This window comes from Hemiscyllium ocellatum, chromosome 24, assembly GCF_020745735.1.
Source record: "Hemiscyllium ocellatum isolate sHemOce1 chromosome 24, sHemOce1.pat.X.cur, whole genome shotgun sequence".
Classification (NCBI taxonomy): Eukaryota; Metazoa; Chordata; class Chondrichthyes; order Orectolobiformes; family Hemiscylliidae; genus Hemiscyllium; species Hemiscyllium ocellatum.
Genome location: NC_083424.1, coordinates 31,941,257 through 31,958,213, shown reverse-complemented (window position 1 = coordinate 31,958,213; position 16,957 = coordinate 31,941,257). Strand labels below are relative to the sequence as shown.

Sequence of the window (16,957 nt, the reverse complement as noted above, 5' to 3'; positions counted from 1 at the left end):
CTTCTGGGTCTTCTTTCACTTAAGTGAAGAAAACTATAACTCATCTGGACTGGAGCGGCCCAACCTTTGTTCAACAAGGAGGCACATCCATTAATCTTTAAATTTTATTTTCAAACAACTACCTGGAATCTTTATGACAGCAAGGCTTAAATGGCATGGACTTGAAATGAAGAGAAAATAGGCATTCAGCTCTCTGATACCCTCACCCTCTAGCTATATTTTGAATGATTAGCTCAAACCTATTTCAGTCTTTCAATCACAAAGCTCTTCTTCATATCTGGTCTAAATTGACTTTGCATTTAAGACTTCTGATCTAATTTTCCAAGCTGATCTTGAATTAATCTTCAGCTTATTGTTATTTGTTTAATATATACACCCTCATATTTGCATTTTTCTAATCTTTCTTTATAACTTACCTCCCGATAAACCTGTCTCGGCAATGGAACAGCATTTTCCACCAATGAACAGAATTGAACATTGTATTCTAGCTCTTCTTCTTATTATTATCTATCAAAAACATACTTCCTATTATTCTTCTTTTCATCTTTATTAACTTTTTCTAATGTAACCCAATTGCTGCTTTCAGTTTCAACTACTTTCCTCAGTTGAGCTTCTCTGTTTGCCATCTCAAGTTCCTCTGCCAACTGATAACGTCTTCACTCGTCAGCTCTACTCAGGTGAGCAGAAGACTTCAGATCCTGCATTTTGCAACCAAGTTTCCACATTAATCCTTTCTGAATGCAGATCCAAACCTCCATTGATATTGTTTGTAGAAGAAAAGAAAGACTGGCAGCTATAACGTGCCTTTTGTAACTGCAGAATGCTCCAAAATGCTTCACAGCTAATGAAATACTTTTTGAAGGGTGAACGCTTCGTAATTCAGGGAACACAATAGCTATTTGTGCACAGCAAGCTCACAAGAGAAGTAATGTGATGGTGACCAGATAATCTCTTTTAGCGATGTTGGTTGAGTGAGTTTGGTCAGGATTTGGAGAACTCTCCTGTTTAAAATTGTACCATGGGTTTTTATCGACACAGCAAAGCATGAATCCTGCTTTTGAATCTTTTGAAAGATGATATTTCCAAAAGTTGAGCACTCCCTGAATACTGCCTTAGTGCTCAATACATTGTGCATACACCATCTTTTCATTTCAGCTTTCCTTTGCTTGTGTGATGGAGGAGATCAATACCAACTTTGTGCAATGGAAAATATCCTTAAATAGCGCCAAGTATCCTCTACAAAGTTTGAAATTATTTGCTGATGCTCTTCTTAGAACCTGCAAAACCATCTTATGGAGAGGAATGTGCTTATGTGACTCACAGTAATCCAATTCTGGAAATTTACCGTGAAGGTTGGCCAGTGAAGTCACGCTGTTGCACAACAGCAGTTGAGATGTAGCTGCTGACCTTTCCTTGTGGGCCAGAGGCCTGGAAAGGTTAATTGGTTTGTAGCCGTGCTTTACTGGAGGAATGTGAATTGTATTTCGGATTTTGCTGCATGCTTTCTGTACGGTGAGATAACAACATGTGGTGGATTTCACTAAAAGGAATGAATGAACTTGGTTTAATACTAGCAACATAACCAACTGTGCAAGTGGGAAGCAATGTCGCCTCCCAGTTAATAACTTCAAAAGGTTTAGCCAGGATTGCAATTTTTAGGGATACTGATGAGTGTGCAGTGATTGAGATTTGGAAAATTTTAAGATTTTGCTTTCTTATCAAATGATTGTCAAACTGAACAGAGGAAAGAAGTAGTTCATTGGGCCCCTCAAGCTGTACTTGCAGTTCAACTGTACCTCAACTACACTTAGCAATTTGGGCTCCATACCCTTTAGTAATATTCTTGTTCACTGACAATTCCTGAATCTCTGTTCTGAAATTTTCAATTGACCTTGGCAAAATGCTTGTTTTGTCGGGGAATTGGTTGGCAGAGTAGACTGACAGATTTTCACAACCCCATGTGTGAAGAAATACGTGCTAACATCTCTTCAGGATTTTAAGATCCCATTATCTGGGCTGTCTCACTGGAGGAAATAGTCTCTCCCTGTTGAATTGTGCAAAAATAGCTAGCTCTCTCAGTCATGTCACAATAACCCTGACAACACAGGTTTGTGTTAACGTAGACAAAACGGTCCTGAAATACATAACTATCATGCAATGTAACAAGAATTGCCACGTAAGTGGAGATATTAGGCTTGGTGTCAAAAGAAAAGTTCAAATATGTGGGTACTAACGAAGGTCTTGGAGAAGGGCAATGACTTGGAGAAATCAGTGAAGTGCCAGAGCATGAGCCTAGACACATGAAAACGTGGCTGGAATTGGTGTGGCAAAGAAAGGGAGCATTTGAGTCCGATAAAGTCCAGTAGATGGAATGTTCTAGTGGAGAACAATCTTAAGCTGGTGGAGGTTAGAGAGAGAGAGGAATGGCCAATACCTAAAATGACATTAACAATTGGTGGAAGTTTTAATTATGGGGCTTTGGAAAAAAAGAACAGTAGTCCAGCTCCTTAAGCTCACTCTGCCATTCAATTGATTCCATTAACCTTAATAGCCATAGTCAACGAGAACAAGGTGATGGGTGAATGGCACTTAGGGTGAAATTTAGTGCCTTCTTCTGAGGCATGTTAAGTGACAGGGGGGCATTTGAAAAGGTGGGAGAATGGTGGGTGCTGACTACACCATCTTCCTGCCTCCATCCAAATGCAAGTCCACAGCATGAAGGCCAGTTAACAGCCTGCCCAGGTCTTGTCATGGATTAATATCTACTTAAAGGCTTCATCTCATGGGTGATGGGTTTAATCCTGTGGAGGGCAGGTTTTGCCTTGCATGGAACATAATAAGCACATCCTGGTGTCTTTGCATACCAGGTTCCAAGGGAGGGGATAGTTTCTTGTTCTTGTTCTGATTGAAGGACCCAGCAAAGGGGAAGGGAGACCCACTGAGACCTAAGGTCTGCACTTGCTACTAACTCACTTGTCCTTCTCCTGGGACACCACCCCTGACCGGATCTTGCTATCACTCATGTGTGGCCTGTGTCCATATTCGATATGACGGTTTGGCTGGATGTTGAGCTTGCAGCAGTCCCCACCATCCCAGTAACTCTGCTGAGGTGAGAAGGGCTGTTGGTCTTTACTTGAAAAGTTCCAAAAAAGATCAAGGATCTAATTAAAGCGCCATACTTTTCGGGAAATGTCAGACTTCCCTCCAGAGCTGGTAAATCCCACAGCAGTGAGTAATTGGGTTATCGTCACGTATCCAGTTGAAAGTTCTTGTGTTGAATGGCCCATTAATACACAGTTCCACTCTAATACAAGTAAATGCTGAGTTCTTAGAGGGGTATCCTTCAGCAACATATTAAATATAACAAATGGTATAGCGTGCACGTGCACACACACAGTGGATTTCTATTGTGACAGTAAATAATCTCACAAAGCAACAGGTTAGGTGTTAACATATTTATTGGTTGTGACTCAAGAGATGACAATACTCATTTTAAGAGTGTAGTAGTTGCATGGAGAAAGTTAATAACATGAGCAATGTTCTACCCTATTTTTCCTGAATAAAGTTTGCACACACATAATGTATGATAAAATAGGTATTTGTTTACAGCAATCAGACCTCTCCTGGTTAATTTGATACAAAGTGAATAAAAATTGAGTCATAGAAAATGGGAACCGGAGTCAGCCATATGGCCTGTTAATCCTGCTCCACTATCCCGATGATCGTGGTTGATCCAACTCAGTACCATGTTCTCACTTTCACTCCATACCTTTTGATTCCTTTTAGCCCTAAGAACTATTTCTACCTCTTTCCTAAAAATATTCAGTTTTTTGGCCTCAACTGCTTTCTGTGGTAGAGAATTCTGCAGGCTCACCACTGTCTGGGGGAAGACATTTTTCCTCATTCCAATCCTAAATGGCTGACACTATATCCATTGACTGTGACCCCTGGTTCTAGACTACCCTTCATTGGGAACATCCATGTTTACCCTGCCTGTTCCTATTAGAATTTTATAGGTTTCCATGACAGCACCCCCACCATCCCCCACCTCACCCCCACAATTCTTCAAAATTCCAGTAAATATAATCCTAACGGATCCAGTCTCTCCTCATACATTAGTCTTGCCAACTCAGGAATGAGTCTGGTGAACCTTCATTGCCTTTAAAACCAGAATATCCTTCCTCAGGTAAGGAGACCAAAACTGAGCAGAATGCTCTAGGTGTGGTCTCACTAAGATCCTGTACAAATTGCACCAAGATATCCCTGCTCCTGTACTCAAATCCTCTCGCTATGAAGATCAGCATACCATTTGGGATGTCCTCTGGCTACAAAAGAGCAATACAGAACAATGCTACTACATTGAATGTTTTTTATATTCCTCCCTCCCTCCCCCACCCTTACAGCAAGTGAATCTCATGATTTAATGGCATTTGTAGAGTTGAATAACTGGTTTTCTGAATGTGTATTCCAATGTGTAGCTTTTTGACCTCAGTAGATCATGGCCTCTTCAGGAATTTACACACAATTTGTGACAAGGAATAAGTATGAAAATAGACAGTGGAGAAGAGATTTGACAGATCTTTGAAGAAACGCCTTTAGAATTGCCGTAAAGATCTTTGAACACCTATCTGTCAGAATGCTCAAGGATTGTTGAAATGTTTTTTAAAAAGATATCACATCTGATGAACTGTAGCACTTATGATAAAAATCTGTTGCTAATTTGGTTCTGTTTGTTTTCTGTACCTGACTCTGTTTTTAGTAAACAGGCTAACTATTTCAGTTGGTCAAACAGTTTTATTCTGCTCTCAAGGTGATATATTAAGAAATGGTTATGGAAAATGGAATCAGATGCTGGATGGTTTTCTCTACCTTTGTGACATGACTGAGAATGGAACATTTATCCCTTGAGCAGTACTTAATATGAATGAAGTCTAGACACGTGTTTTGAATCATGTCCATCAGTTGGTGAGTCCATAGCTCAGGCTGTTGTTATTTGACTACTTTTCATTCTTGAACACTGATTGTAAGAATATCTGAAGCATTGCATCTGTCTCCAGGCATGTGTTCTGAGAATTTGAAGTATCTTAGGCAATCCAGTTTTCATTATAATAGAATCATAAAGGTCACTGGGCAGATGTTTAAAGACTTTCAATTTAATTGAGAAATAATTTTCTTTCATATAGAAACTTTTTATAGCCATAGGGCATCCCAATATTTCACATTTATTGAATTGGAGATGCTGGTGTTGGACCGGGGTGTACAAAGTTAAAAAATCTGGTGTTGTTTGATTTTTAACATTTATTGAAGTACTTTTGATGTGTAGCCACTGTTTTAATGGAGGAAAAGCAGCATGCAAATTTCAGACAGCAAATGGCAATGAGATAAATGATCAGATAATTGACTTTGCAATGCTGATTGAGCAATACATATTGGACAGGGCACAAGAAGGTAAGGAGTGAAGGTGAGGGTTCATCCGGGGGGTTGTGGGGGTGAGGGGTGGGGGGGTGAGGTGGTGGTGGGGAGAGGTGGTGGTGGGGAAAGCTGCTCTCCTCTATGCTCTATGCTCCCAGACATGGAACAGAAGATCATTTCCAACTGGGTTTGGAATTTGTGAGACCAACAGAGAATGCTGCAAATGAGCTGTCAAGTCTGTGTTTATGCTTCTAATCTGAAAATGACTGTGGTCATTATGACCTCAGAATGTAAAATGTTTGAGTGATACTCCTGTTCCTCTAAGTGGAAGGCAATAACAGCACAAACTTACATTTATATCAAAATGCAGCGAATTCTGCCACATCCTCTCAGCTTCATTGAATTCTTTCCAGCTTGGTGATGTTTCTTCTGTTTTGGTTGCCTGATGGCCTCCTCCTGTGGGAGGCCCAGGGCCTTGAGCCCCGAGTTTTTGGGGAGGGAGGCATCGGAAGACAACCCAAGACACCCCAGCAGTCAGTTCACAGCCAGGATCTGTCAGTTGATGTCCAGCTTTGGAGGAGGTGTGGGATCCGTGCAGCAAGACTATCTCCAGCTCAGAGGCAGGAGATATGGGAACAATGGTGGCGATAGGAAAGGAGAACGTTGTCGGGATGATGGTGGATGGCAGTGAGTGGAAGAGCAGAGAGGGTGAAGCCCAAGGAGAGAGAAAGATAAATGTTTGAAGCTGTTTCGTTTTTAGTAATATCAATTTATCATTAGCTTATTCAGTATTTTTCCAATTATACAATTTATTCGTAATATATTCTGTGATCCAGGATGGCGCCAGAATGTGACATAATCCACTTTTCACTGTCCCTGGGTACAAGTGACAATATATCAAATAAATAAATAAATCTATTGAGAAGAATTCAGTTGGTCCATCTGCAAACATCATTTGATCGTGCACATCCATCTGAGAAGCTGGACAAGGACATCGATTCGATATCTTATTCACATGGTAAAACCTCCAGTGAGCTAGCACTCCCACAGGGTCAGGCCATGTGGTCAAGTCTATGGAGCATACGAACTATATCTCCTATTGCCAGCAACAGTGCCCAGGAGATGGACCATCTGGATCGGGGATATTAGGAACTCTAAAATTTTCAATCAGAGGCAGATGTGCTCCCACTGATCCACGCTGTGGATGTATGGGACTGAGATAGGAAGTAGGTGATAAAGGAGCAGGCTCTGAACAGGAACTTCCCCAGTGCACCCAATGAAAGTGAAACAAGAAACAGTCATACAGAGATGTAGAGGTGCCAGAGCCAGTCAGCTTTCCAAGTCATTCCTTTGGTCAAAATTAGCAGAATGTGCAAGAGATAATTGGGCAGTAACAATTTAGCTGAAAGCACTTGTGACTTTGCTTCCAGTGTAATGCACATGGATTATATTTACAGTCAAGTCTCTGAAGTATGTAATTGATTGTGTATTATGTATTACTGACAGATCATCAAAGCCCAATCTGGCATGATAGTAATTACCTTTCCTGGATTCTAACATGTTTCTTAAATGCATACAGAGGAAATTTTCTGATTACAAATCTGACTTTGGTTCCAATTACAATGCCTACTATTCTGAGCTGCATTCATTGGTCACAGGTTGAAATCAAAGTCTGCATAAATAAAAGCGGAGAGTGTAAGTACTAATCCCTTCTGCGTTCGCAAACTTCCCATGCAATCCCCTGGCCTGATCCATTTGACTGCTGCTTTGTGTGTCTGTGCTTAGATTGAGCCTAAAGTCCTGCCCTAAAAGAGAGAAGGTGATCATCCCATTTTTAGTACTGAGAGTGAAGAAGGGTTTATCCAAATGGCTGAACTATATTTAGTGAAGACTTTTTCAATTTGTGAAGTCTGTGATTTCTCAGTCCTTAATTCCTTAGCTTCCTTTCTCTTGCTCCAGAAGGGTCAATTGTAATCTCTGTCAACAGAAAGTGATGGCAACAGTGAGACAGATGTAGGGGCACCAACCGTCTGCGTAAGGAGGTAATGGGCCACAGAAGGTGGATTGAGAAGTGCAAGAGTGCATTTTTTTTTGTTTTATTTTCTTTGTGGGATGTTACATCACTGGCTTGGCCAGCATTTATTATCCATCCCTAATTGCCCAGATGGCAGTTAAGAATCGACTGCATTGCTGTAGGTAATAATGTCACTTTCCATTGAAAAAGGAAATCCAGGTTTTTTAAAAAATGAATTCAGATTCCACCATTAGGCGGCACGGTGGCACAGTGGTTAGCACTGCTGCCTCACAGCGCCAGAGACCCGAGTTCAATTCCCGACTCAGGCGACTGACTGTGCGGAGTTTGCACATTCTCCCCGTGTCTGCGTGGGTTTCCTCCGGGTGCTCCGGTTTCCTCCCACAGTCCAAAGATGTGCGGGTCAGGTGAATTGGCCATGCTAAATTGCCCGTAGTGTTAGGTAAGGGGTAAATGTAGGGGTATGGGTGGGTTTCGCTTCGGCGGGTCGGTGTGGACTTGTTGGGCCGAAGGGCCTGTTTCCACACTGTAAGTCTAATCATGGTGGGATTCAAACCCAAGTCCCCAGAACATTACCTGGATCCCTGGATTAACAGCCCATCACCTCCCCTACGAAGTTAGGGGATGAGGGAAGTGTGCCGTTTTATAAAGGGGCTTTTTAGCAAACTATTGGCAAATAATGTAATAGAAATGGAGATGAAAGTGAATGGATGATCAAATAGAATTCTTTACTTGACATGAAAAGAGGAAGCAAATGCGAGCATGCAGGAGGATCATTAAATTGACTTTTTAAAGATGTTTGCTATACCCATAAATCATCCTGCAAGTATCACATTTTGTAACTTTTTGTTCAGATACATGTTGTAATAAAGTGGGATCAATCTTCACTTAATGATTGGTAGCAAAAATATTGCCTTTATAAATTACAGGAAGAAAAACTGGAGAGGGTGGACTGGCAGGTGATTAACAGAGACACCAGGTCTGTCGTTTTTAAGAAAGATTATCTAAAATCATCTAAGCAGACAAAGAGAAAAATACATTTTTGGTAAATAGAAAGGTTCATCGCTTGTTAACAAAATAAGTGTGGAGGAACGAATCAGTAAGATTCTGAAGGAAATGCAGATTTAGAACTATTTAAGGTATAATGTTAAAGGAGTTGACATTTGTCATTAACCTCATTCCAGCATTTCCTCTCCAGCGAACAAAGTTTGGGCACCTTTGCATGATATAAGTAACTGAAATTAGGGTCCATGTGTTTGCTGCTTGTTGAGATGACCCTGTGCCAAGTAAGACATGTAGCTGCATATGTTGTAGCTAACCTGGAGTACAAATTTCAAATTTTCACTGAAATAACCCAGATTTTAGAATTGATCTTTCTGGCAATGTTTGTTGCAGCTAAAATTGGAATGCTTATTTATATTCTGGCCCCACAAAGAAAGGAAATGCAGAAAGATCGGGGGCTGAAGCATATGTTCCTGGCTGGGCAGCAGGGTGACAGGCAGAATTGAGCTTCCTGCTTTTACCAGAAAAATGCAGTCAATATCCACACGTGGATATTGGTGATGACCAGAAAGCTATGAATTCAGAACTTGAAAGAAATGGCAAATCAATTTCTGAAGGCAGAATCTAAGATGTTGGCACCCATTTCAACCTCTCCCTGCAGCAGGCCACTGTCCCTGCCTGTTTTAAGAGGGCCAATACCATCCCTGTGCCTAAGAAGGCTCATGCAGCATGTCTCAATGACTACCACCCAGTGACCCTAAGGCTGGTCATGGCATTAATCAACTCCAGCCTCCCCACTACTCTTGACCCACTCCAATTTGCCAATATCGGATCAACAGATCCACGTCAGATGCCATATCATTTGCCCTTCACTCCTCCCTAGAACATCTTGACACCAAGAACAGCAACGTAAGAATCCTACTCATTGACTACAGTTCAGCCTTCAACACAATTATCCCCTCAAGGCTGATTACTAAACTTAGTGACCTCGGACTAAGCCTCACTCTCTGGATCCTCAGTTTCCTGACCCACAGACCACAATCAATGAAGATTGGAGACAATATTTCACCCTCACTAGCACTCAACAATGGAGCCCTCCAGGGTTGCATACTCATCCCCCTAACTGTTCTCACTGTATACCCATGACTGCATCACCAAATACCAGACTAATGCCATTTACAAGTTCACTGATGACACCACAATAGTTGGTCGAGTCTCAAATGGCAATGAAACAGACTACAGACGGGAAGTGGAAGACTTGGAAAAATGGTGCACTGAGAACAACCTAGCTCTTAATGCTGGCAAAACCAAGGAGCTCTTCATTGACTTTTGGTGGGATGATACTCATGCCCCGCTATACATTAACAGCACAAAGGCGGAACGAGTGGAGAGTGTCAAGCTCCTATGAGTGGTCATCCACAACAAGCTTTCTTGGACTCTTCTTGTGGGTGCACTGGTGACAAAGGCCCAACAACGTCTCTTCTTCCTCAGGCAGCTGAGGAAATTTGGCATGACGGTGAATGCCCTTGCCAACTTTTGTAGGAGTGCCACCAAGAACATTCTGTCTGGATGTATCACTACCTGGTATGGCACCTGTACAATTCAAGATCAGAGACGGTTATAGAGAGCAGTGAACAATCACAAAGGCTAACCTCCATCTATTGAATCCATCTACCAGGTCCGCTGTCAAAGAAAGGCTGCCAGCATTCTCAAAGATCTATCCCGCCCTGACAATGCTTTTCTACAATCTCTATCATCAGGGAGAAGGTATAGAGCCTGAACACCCGTACTTGCCGGTTTCGAAATAGTTTCTATCCTACGGTTGTTAGAATATTGAGTGGACTCTCAAACTCTTAACACTTGCCTGTACCTCTGTTTTTGTTTTGCTGCTATTTACCTATTATTTACTTATCTATGCTACTTAATAATGTGATCTGCCTGTATTGCTCCCAAGACAAAGCTTTTCACTGTGCCTTGGTACACATGACAATAAATTCAATTCAAGCGGCAGTGGAATTAATGCAGTCCCTGCTCTAGAAGGCCATGATGTGGAGGAGCCGGTGTTGGACTGAGGTGGACAAAGTTAAAAATCACATAACCCCAGGTTACAGTCCAACAGGTTTATTTGGAAGCACCAGCTTTTGGAGCGCTGCTCTTTCATTCAGCTCCACAATTATCTGATGAAGAAGCAGCACTCCAAAAGCTTGCTCCAGAAGGAATATTGATTCCTGTTCTCCGGGGAGTGGTGTGGAGAATGGCCCAAAGCTGCCCATGAACTGTCACTGTCCAGTTTTCATTTATTGCTGCCTTCCTGATTGACTGCGGATACTCCAATGGCAACTGGTCAGATCAAATGCTGCATGTGTGCAGTACTTTGGGCCCCATTTCTAGCCTTGTTTGGGAAACATACTGCATTCAGGCATCTTACTGTGGCTATGAAGTAAACAAGATGTGAGGAAATTTCTAGACCTTTCAAAATTATTCTGCAGCCAAAGAAACTTTGGCTTTGAAGCCTAAATCACGCCCATCATTTCCTGACTCTTAAGTCATTGAATTTGTGCTTCCAAGATCCAAGAGTTTCCACATTAATCTCCTTATCTTGTCCTCTGTCTGAGACTAAGTTAGATTCAACATCAAGATCAATGTTCAGCTGGAGGACAGAACAACTATGACAAGGTGATCCATAAAGATCTTTTCAAGGTTCAATATTTTCTGTGCAGCTAATTTGGAAAATAGTGGCTTTACAAAAGAAGCTTATTTCTGACTTTCTGGAGGGATGGCACTTGAAACGCTGTGAGGAGTAACAAAAAGAACTCAGTGCAGCTCTAAAGTGAGCGCAAGAAACAAGGCAATCAATTAGAGACTGAATTGTAGGATAGGGCATATGTCAGTGGGATAGGGTGGAATGAAGTGCCTTGGTGGGAGCTTATTATGTCTGATCCTTCGAGGATCAGCTGTTTCCTGCTTTTTCTATATGTGGCTGCAACCAAGAGATGACAAGATCAGGCAGAGTTAATTAAACAAGGTATTTGCAAGAAACAATGGAATCAAATGTTTTATACAATTAAAGGTCAGATCTATGGTGAGTTTTTTTCCTCAGAACATAATTGAAATTTTAAATTGAAAGCACAATCTGCAGAAAGATTTGTCCATAACCAACAACTTGAACATAGACCTGAGGTCATTCTTGGTGATAGCTAGGCCTGTGGATCTCTTGTATTGAGCGTAAAGCCCTGGAATTGGCCATATGTGTGCAGCGTACTTTAAGTGTGGTCTAACTGAAGCTTGATTCAGTCTCCTTTTATGCTTACCTCCAGATGTAAAGGTCACAATTTCATTAGTCATTTTGCTTATTTTCTACATTCGTTCACAATCTTTTATTGAACTGTGTTCCTCTTTGATTCTCAACTGTTCCTATTCCTCCTTTTTATAACTTAAGGAGTATATTGTGTCATTTTTCAGTCTAAAGCGGATGATGTTGCATTTATCCACATTGAAATCTGTTTTCATTCACTTAATTTATTGATACGTTTTTGTAATTTTAACTTCACTCTCCCCTATTTTTACATCTGATCTGCAAATTGGGATATGTGGCTTCCCATTCCAACGTTAAACTTTGTTCACAAATGCGACGAATAGTTGAGGCCCCAACCCAGACTGCACTAGTCACATTCTGTCACTATGAGTGCTTGCCTATCCTATCCATTCTCCATCTCATGCTGCACTGCCAATTTCTCAACCTGACTAATAATCTGCCTTCAACTGCCTAAATTTCAACTTTTGCTAATAGTCACTTCTGATGGCTTCACTAGATGCAAGGAAGGCAGGAAAGAAAACCCTCCCAAACAATCTGAGAGGAATAGGGGCCTTAGGCTTGAAATTATGGCTCATGTATTTATATGGTGATGAAATGTATGAGGATGACTAACCCCACTCCAATCAGCATGAAAGCCCACCAGATCAATCTCCAAATAGTCATTTAAGAGCTGATCGACAGGTTTTGGATGTCTCAACATCGAAGTCCCAAGCCTGGCCCAACTACAACTGATCAGAGGCAGGCAGTCCCTGAGAGCTAGAGATCAACGCTGGAGGCCCAGGGTCTAAGGCCATGAGGATTAACAATGGTGAGGAGGTGAAAGGTTTTTATTTTAGGAAGGGATACTTCTCATTGTTATATGAGGCACTTAAAAATTACAAGGCAGTTTTAAACCATTCATTTCATGGATCTAATCAACCGTGGTCAGTCACCCAAACCGATCCTGCTGACCACACCACAACCATACCCTTGAACAAGATATTATGGGTGCAGAAAATCTGAAGTAAAATCTGATTTTATCAGGTCACCGGCATTTGATGCAAGTTTTCAATCTGAAATGATGGCTTTATCTCTCTGTCTCACCACAGATGATGCTGGAGCTGATGTTTGCAGTGTTTCCTATTGTTATTTTGGATTTAGACCTGCTCTCCTGAGCAGTCAAGAAGAATGTGACAGGAAGCCAATGGAGTTCTTTAAATCCACAAATCCCTCAAGACATTGTCGGGGCTTGACTATTAGTTTGACTGTGAGCCTAAAACAGGAACCAATCTATGGCTTTTCCAGTGAAAACCACCTTTGTGGGAAGGAGAGTCAGTACAATATGAGGCCTGAAAGAGTCACTCACTTCACTTTTTTTGTGGGGTCACGTGGAGCTGGAGTGTAAGAGTAAAACAAAGGTTCCTCACCTCCTGCAGTTCAGGTTAGCTGCTCATTGCAAACCCTGCTCTTCAAAATCCTGGCCAAGTTATAGCTGGAGCTCTCATAATACACTCTTGGAAAAAGATCCATTGGGCAAGTCATTATGTAAAATACAAATCCATTCTCAAAAACGGAAACTCGTCAGTGTTCGATGTTATTAATTCTTGGCAGAATCTCCGCTTGAATTAATTCTCATCTGATGTGACTGAGATTAGCTGTTCTTTTCCAGTTCTTAATATTTTCCAGCAAAAGTCTTAAAAATGTCACTTTTTAATGCCACAGTAGAACAAAATTATGTCGAACTGCTGTGATAGAGATGGATTTGAGTTGAAAATAAATGTCATTAAGAGTTACTTGCCAGTGACAAGATGATGTGAGGGACAGGCCTTATTAAATGTTTTATCATCATTGGAGGTATGTATTGACAGATTAAAGCTCTCAGTGATGATATCAGACAAACTGATTTTACTGTCGGTTAAATTCCTTTAAAGGGCTTGCTGTTGAAAAGAAGTTTTGGCTTTGTTCTCTCCTCAATTACTCTCCTGTTACTTTCAGTCTTTCTCTGCCTAAAGGTAGGCTATGATCCAGTTAGAATAGCTGAGAATCTCAAACAAACAGTTTTTACCTTGCAGCTTAAGGTCTGGCTTTAACTTTTGCCTGCCTGAAGCACATTGTATGTGTGCCACACGATGAAAATGTTCATTAGTTTTTCTGCTTGAACTATAACATTCTGGATTTAAACATTGATGTGACAAAAGGGCAAATGGTTCTCACAATCTCATGCTGATGTTGAAAATGTGCAATAAATGTGTTTATATTGCTGAAATTAAAGATTTTGCATTTTATAAAAAAAATGGAAGGAAATAAAGTGATTAGAATTGAAGGAGGCAACAAAAGATTAATGCTTATCATACTAAATCAGAACTATCTCCAGGCCGTGGTTTCTAGAGTAACCAGGCCTCCATAAAGTTTTGATTTTTTTTATTTCAGTATAAGCCTTTATAGGACTATGAACCACATGTAGAACTCCTTCCAAAGGCATCAGCGAAAGTGCTTAACAATCAATAGCTCAATTTTTAAAGCTGTTGTCCAAGATCATGAATACCTATTGCATTGGAATGGGTGATATGTCCAGTGACATGGTGACAATGTCCCTGGTCGGTAATTCAGTAGACCCAGGCTGATCTTCTGAGGGCATGAGTTCACACCCCACCAAGAAAGCTACTGTATTTAAAACTTAATTTATAAATCTGAATATACAGCTCGTCATCCCATTTGTGTTTTTTTCAAATACCAGGTTCACTGATGTATTGTCTGCTGTTTTCACTTGGTCCGGACTCTAGACCCACATTCTGGATGAGTGGTGCTGGAAGAGCACAGCAGTTCAGGCAGCATCCGAGGTACCTTTAGACCTACACTCATGCAGTTGACTCTGAAATGTCCAAGCAAGTCACTCAGTTAGTGATTAGCAACAAGAGCTGTATTCCTATACCATGAGAGAACAATGTTAAAACGTCCCATTTTTTTGTTTAGTATTGGTTCTTCTCTCATAACAAGTGTCCGATAGCAATGAAGAGGAAAAATGTCATTGTCAATTATTCACATAGTTTCTGCTATTTGATCTCCTGAGCGTTAACCTTATTTCACTGAGTGAGACCACAATTCTAAGCAAACCTCAAGTATTACAACGACAACAAATTAACATTTAAAAAGCAATATTAATGAGGAAAACACTCCAAAGTGCAGCATTCAAAAGTAAAATTAGACGCTTGACCAGATAGGTAGTTTATGACAAATTATTTTAAAGCAAAACTTGGGAATGGAGTTTTGGAGGGTAGAATGAAAACAGCTAAAGTGGTGAAATGGAGGGAATGCCAGAATTGAATTAATTTGGGATAGGACCAAAAGGGAGTGGATATCACAGGTTAAAGTAGAACAATGTTGTGGAGAGGTATGTTGATGAGAACACCCAAATTTCTACAAATACAGTCAGAAGCAGTACGCCAATAAATTATGTTATAACCCGTGTGAGAACGCTGGATGTGTTGGAAGCTATGAAGGTTGGAGCTTGGCAGATTAAAAAGTGGGTGCTGTTGAAGCCGATCCTGAAGGCTCTTAAAGAATGAATAAGATTTTAAGCAATAGTAAAAGTTGAAGTAGAGCTCAGAATAGGTAATATTTAGATGCGGAATTGAGCACACCTGCTGGTAACCAGAATGTGAAGTTGGAAACTCAGCTCTGGAGTGAGCAGCATACTGAGGTTGGAGGCCAATGTTGGGACAGATTTGGATAATGACAAAGTTTAAGGGGGTAGAGGGAAAGGAATAAATAAATGCCATCAGCGTAGTCATGGAAACAAATTCCAATAGTAGACCTAATAGGTGCTGGGTACTCTTGAAGAAGTTTGGGGAAAGTTACAGGAAAAGATTCAGCGAGTCAGAGCCCAGTGGTGGTTCCAATGTATGCCAGGGGTCATGCTGCACTGGTGGTGCTGTTACTGTGAGGGTACCCAGTGGGCTGAAAGAGTGGGAGGGGGCAACCTTCAAACAGTGAGCAGATAATGTGTACCCACGGGAAGTCACCAAATTTCACAGGATGGTACGCTTCTGTAAAGGTTGGAATTGAAATGTTAACTGTGTAGTTTTGTATAGATGATATTGTTGAGTTTCTCCAGCACTTGGTGTTTTGTTTTGTAAAACAGACAGTGCATTAATCACTTTAATCTTCTTGCAGATTGGGAAAATAAAATTATCAGAGTTAGTCATGAGGAAGAATTCATAGAGTGTATTCATTCAATTTATTAGAGCAACATGTGGATCCAACCAGGAATAGACTATTTTGGATCTGGTAATGAGTGATAGGACACATTAATAAATAATCTCATTGTAAAAGATCCTTTGGGGAACAGTGACCTTAATATCGTAGAATTCAGCATACTGTTTGAAAATGACAAACTTGGGTCAGAAGCATTTAAGACAGAAATGAGGAAGATATTTTTCTTGCAGGGTAGTGAGTTGGTAGAATTTATTTCTGCAGAGGGCTGTCAGGCTGGAACACTAATACATATTAAAGAAGGCCATAGGCAGATCACATGTTTGAGGAAAAGGCAGAAAACTGGAGTTAAGGATAATTAAATCAGCAAGGAGGATCTTCTTGATTAGCAGAGCAGAGTTGATGGGTTGAATGTGGGTCAAGGTTAGAGTAGTGCTGGAAAAGCACAGCAGGTCAGGCAGCATCCGAGGAGCATGAATATTGACGCTTCGGGCGAAAGCTCTTCATCAGGAATCTGCAATGATGGGGTGACTGGCCTATTTTTGTTCCTACATCTCTTCATGTTATGATTCTTTTTCTTGGATGAATCAGTTCTCATGTGTCTCTGAGACTGGTAATTGCCAAGCACAACATCTCACAGTCAGACGTAGACCCATCTGGTTTTTATTTAGTCTTGCAAAACTGATTTATTGTCAGACTTCATTCAAATATATTAACATTTTTGTCAGCAAAATGCCGTTTTCACAGGACAGCATTGACCAGGATAAAGTGAACCCCCATGGTGGAGAAGAATGATGTGATCCGTCTAGCCAGCACACAGTCTGAGGGAGTAATTACAGTCCACAGTAGAAATAAATCTCTTCAACATGAAAAAAAGTCCAAGCACTTTATCTTCTGCCTGATAGTGACAGGCCAACATTAATCCTCTCAGCTATCACAGGTCAAATACCAATTTTTTTGGTAGTTTTTGAAAGGATGGTTGCCAAATTATTTAACACAAAAAT

The 16,957-nt window shown here is 40.9% G+C and overlaps 1 protein-coding gene across 1 annotated transcript in view; it reads left to right on the top strand.

Annotated features, from left to right (window-relative positions):
* The window catches only part of si:dkeyp-14d3.1 (transmembrane protein 132C), a 1,122,524-nt gene that overhangs the window by 542,829 nt on the left and 562,738 nt on the right, over window positions 1-16,957 (top strand). The window lies entirely within an intron of this gene.